Genomic DNA, 4,881 nt, shown 5'->3' with positions numbered 1-4,881 from the left:
GGCCACAGTCCAATGAACGAAACATGTAAAAGATTAAAGATTAAAGTTCTACACAGGCTCTATGGATCATGCACTAATGACATAAATACATACATACACGCATTTAAACATGTACATAGACATATACATACTCGCATTTAAACATGCACATAGACACACATACACACAGCACTGTACACAACAAACAACTATGGACCACAAAGAGCACACCGGACCCAGTGCATCACATCACACGCCACACTAGTCCAAACGCTAGACCCCACCCCTCTCCACAAGTCTGTAGAGGAGAATGTATTGGAATGTGGAATCAATCATGGACAAAAGCAATCGTTATTTCTTCTGACCATTTGTCGATGGAAATGTTTGACAGCTCCATCTGGTGTGGGAAATGGCGGGAAGAAATGGCTATCTTGTCGTGCGCGAGCGAGTGCGTTCGCATACACACATACACATACACGTACACACGCGTATACAACATGCACATACACATACAGAGGTGCGGTATACACACAAATACACAAATACGCACACGCACCACGACGCACACATACAAGTACATTTTATAGATACCAATACACTCCCGGAAATAGACACACGTGCACAAATACTTTCAGACATAGACGAGACGCATGCATACATCCTTTCAAACACACACAGACACATGTATATATATGCATACGCACGCATACATATAGATGTGTTGTGTATTTATGCGTATTTATTGTACAATCGCGCGCGCACGCACGCACGCACACACACACACACACACACACAGACACACACACACTCACACACACACACACAGTGTAATTACACATGGGCCGTCGGCGATTTCTTCTTTTGACTTTTCACTTTCTCTTTTCCGACAAAGAGCTATGCTCGAAACATTAAACTCTCTCCTTTCACCGAGCGTCAAATTAATAAATTTCTTGCCGCACGTTCTCACATTCATCGTTTTCTTTTTTTTATTTGTTTATTTGAATTCTTTGCTTATTTGAATTGACTATATATATATATATATATATATATATATATATATATATAATATATATATATACACAGAGAAAGAAAGAGACAGGGAGAGAGAGAGAGAGAAGAAGAGATAGAGATGACCATATAAATATATAGATGTATGTTATTCATATGTATGCTTGTATTGATATATGTATGTATGTATGTATGTATGTATGTATGTATGTATGTATGTATCTATCTATCTATCGACAGACGTGTTGTCACATCGGCTCCGAAGGTAATCGTTTATTTTGACTATTTATAGCCCATATTTTGTGTACATTTTTGTAAATAAGGTGTGTAAGGCACCCAACTTTCGTTTGAGTGCTTTTCCAAGGGAGGAATTCGCCCCTAGGGGCAGTTTCAACCCTATTTAATTTGTATATTTTTCTTCTCGACGTTAAAAAATGTCGAGAAATGTTATTGTAGAACGCTGGTCGCGTTCCTTTATGGACCAGCATTTTCCCAGACTTGAAACGCTAGGAGAAAAAAAGAACTTATGCACGCACACACATTCGACAAAGACAAACCTGAGTGACGTGGTAGTGAACGTTGCAACCACTTGCGGTAACAGCCCTGTCCCACCACCACCACCACCACCACCACTAACAACAACAACAACAACGAGACTACTACTGCTACCATCACAACCTACACCACCACCACCACCACCACTACGACCAACATAAATGATAAAAATGAAATTCACGCGAATACTATTAACAAAAACAACAACAAGAAGAACAACAACAAAAATGAAATAAATATTTTACCATCTAATAGTGAAGATATTAACATAAGAGAATCAACGGCACCTGGAAAAGCCACGTCCAAGAATATTTCGGATACAACAACAACAAAAACACACAACAACAACAACTGCCAAAATATAACAGTAAATTTCGCTGACGCCCTGCGTCAGAAAAAAGAAATGATAAAATTTACGAATGAAGAATTAATAGAAACGAGAGCACTCTTTACAACCCAAGGGCAGGATTTAGTGCTGCATAGACCTCAACACATAAAGGAACAAATAGAAAATAAGACAATTATATATAAAATTATAAAAAACAAAACAAAAAACAAAATGAACAGATTACAAAAAAGGACATAGAAATGTGTTTAAAAAACATAATGAAAAAAAGAATATATAAACTGGGGTCCCCAGTTTAATACAGTGGTGGTCCGCTTCCCTAACCAGGAAGTGGCAAAAGCTCACTCTACGGAGTCTTTGGAAAATGATGAAATCATCACGATCCCATATTACAAAGGCCAGAGAGTGAGTAGAATTAGCATTAAAATGTACCTCCCGAGATACCTAACAAATGGATAACAGGAGCGATCTGTTACCATTTGAAAACGATAAACATATTAGAAATCGCCGTGTACAAAAACGACAATTGGGGTGGTAAAACAATAGTAGTGACCATCCAGGTTGAGGGGTCCTCTATCGAGAACCTACCTGATAGGATCCATTTAGCAGAAGGCAAAAAGCCCAGATGCTACAACTGTGGCAGCCCAGAACATTTAATTGCCAAGTGCGCTCTGGCACAGAAAAAACAAGAAAGAACAAAACAGAAAAAAAATTTAAAAACCCTTGTTGCCAACACCAACACCAACACACTCAATTATGGAACAATGCCAAGAAAAACAACAAACCAGCAAACAAACACCAACAACATCACCAAGAAAAGAAACAGCACCAACACAATCACCGTTCACGTCGCAACCAATTCAACATACTGAACCAACAAAATATAGACCAACACCAACACCGAGGACGACAACTAAACAAACAGAAAACAGTGACGAGGAGACAAATTCTACCCCTAACACCCCAACAACACAAACACCGCACAAAACATCAACAATTTCTACAAGCATACATATTAACGCAAACGCTTTGCCTTTACCCCCTTCTGATTCGTCGGACTCATCGTCCAACGACGAAAGTTCGACGGAATGGCAAATAGCCACAGGGGGTAAAAGGAAAAGATCAAAAAAGCCCACCAAACAAGTAAGTAAAGCAGGGAGATTTTTAACTCCGGACAGCATCTCCTTAGACAATCAAAAACATCAATGAACCCGCAAAACCACACACACACAGCTAACTGCAATAGACACAGACAATAAAAAACTTAATGGATTACATTGCATCCAACACGAACATCTGTGAAGATGACTTTAAGACACACCACCGAAACACATAAGAATTGTACACATAACGCAAACACAACACCATACACTGAAAACAATATTTCCAAATGCGGTAGGCGGGTTTCAACGATACCTCTCAAAAAAACTATACAAACACCTCCTCAAAGACACTACAAAAGAAGAAGAAAAAACTGAAACTTTCGAAATGAGTAAGTGACCTTCCCTCTTGCCTCTTGTCTCTTCCAATGTAGTGTGTGAAACACAAATTTCTTAAACGTCAATTATGCTTAAATTAGGTTGTGTGAATGCGCGTGGCTTGGCGTCGGCTTGGAAGCAAGGTTACCTTCTAAACGACATCAAGTCACTGAACGTGGATATAGTAGCTATCAGTGAAACCAGACTCAGCAAGCCGCGGGCCCTCGCGTCCATGTTTGGCGATCAATTCGACATTTATTTTTCTCCTTGTTTGCCGAACATGAGTGGTGGAGGTACCGCGGTGCTTTTTCGAAAGAGTCTAAATGTAAAAGTAAGAACAATATTCCTAGACCCGGAGGGTAGGCTGGTTGTCTTGGACGTGGATGGAAGAAATGGGTGTGCATTCCATCTGATGGCAGTTTATGCACCGTCCTTAGCGGGTCGGGCGGATTTCTTCAGACGTCTAGAGGTTTTCCTGGTTACGTCTAAACCTTTACTGTTAGTAGAGGATTGGAACGCTACCTTGGACACGCATCTAGATTATGTGGGAATGGATAGGAATAGAAGGGGGGTGTAAGTGCTTCAAAGACCTACTCAGACATTTCCATTTGTCTGACAGGTTCCGACTCGACCATCCGAACGTGCCAACGTGGACTTGGACAAACCGCGTCGGATCGTCGAGATCTTATCTAGATAGAATTCTATGCAGGACAGCGGATAGGGATAGTGTAGGATATCCACAATTTAAAATAGTCAGCTACACAGATCACAAATTTGTGACGTGTACGCCCGACTTAGATAAGACACATAGACAGTGTCCCGGTTACTGGAAACTGATCACGTCGCTCTTAGCGCGACAGGTTTACAGGAACCGGATTAGCGAGTTAATTAAGAGGGCGCTGACAGGAGCCGTCGTTAACAACCGCTGGTGGTTCGCCCTGAAAATGGCAATAAAATCGGAATCAATTAGGTTTAGCAAGGAATTAGCGATAGATCGAAATAGAGTAGAGGGAGACCTGGTTAAGAAACTAGAAGAGGCACTTACCACTGGCAGCGCAACCAGCGTGCTGGTTGCGAGGATGGCCCTCGACCAACACCTCAACGCCAAGCACGAGGGTTACGTCGTCAGAGCTAAAATGCGTGCCTTAAAGAACGAAGGGATCGAAGCTGCGCGAGAGGCCCGGGTAGCGCAGGCGCAGCGTGGCAACAGAGCCACCATTCGGTCTCTAATAGATCAACAGGGATGCAGTTTACTCGAACCCGAAAGGATGTGTGAGGTCTTTCAACAGCACTTTGCTCGAATGTTTGGTGCGAGTGGTGGGTCGGAACGCGGGATGGATTTCAGTGCCTACCTGACCGACCCGCCGCGGCTCTCGGCAAGAGAAGCGGAGTGTTGTGAAAGTCCCATCACAGCCGCTGACGTGCGGGATGCGATGGCGGGCTGCGCGAGGGATAAGTCGCCTGGATTGGATGGTTTACCCTACGAGCTGTATTGTCAAATGCCAGACTTGTTTG

The 4,881-nt window shown here is 42.2% G+C and overlaps 1 long non-coding RNA gene across 1 annotated transcript in view; it reads right to left on the bottom strand.

Moving 5' to 3' along the window:
• LOC118761732 overlaps positions 1–4,406 on the bottom strand; it is a 17,606-nt gene extending 13,200 nt beyond the window's left edge. Inside the window, exon 1 of the long non-coding RNA XR_004997599.1 lies at positions 4,396–4,406. This is a non-coding gene — a long non-coding RNA (uncharacterized LOC118761732). The remainder of the gene's footprint in view (positions 1–4,395) is intronic.
• Positions 4,407–4,881: the final 475 nt, after the last annotated feature.

The sequence above is a fragment of the Octopus sinensis genome, unplaced genomic scaffold, assembly GCF_006345805.1.
Source record: "Octopus sinensis unplaced genomic scaffold, ASM634580v1 Contig16873, whole genome shotgun sequence".
Lineage (NCBI taxonomy): Eukaryota > Metazoa > Mollusca > Cephalopoda > Octopoda > Octopodidae > Octopus > Octopus sinensis.
This window is presented reverse-complemented; position numbering and strand designations above follow the sequence as displayed.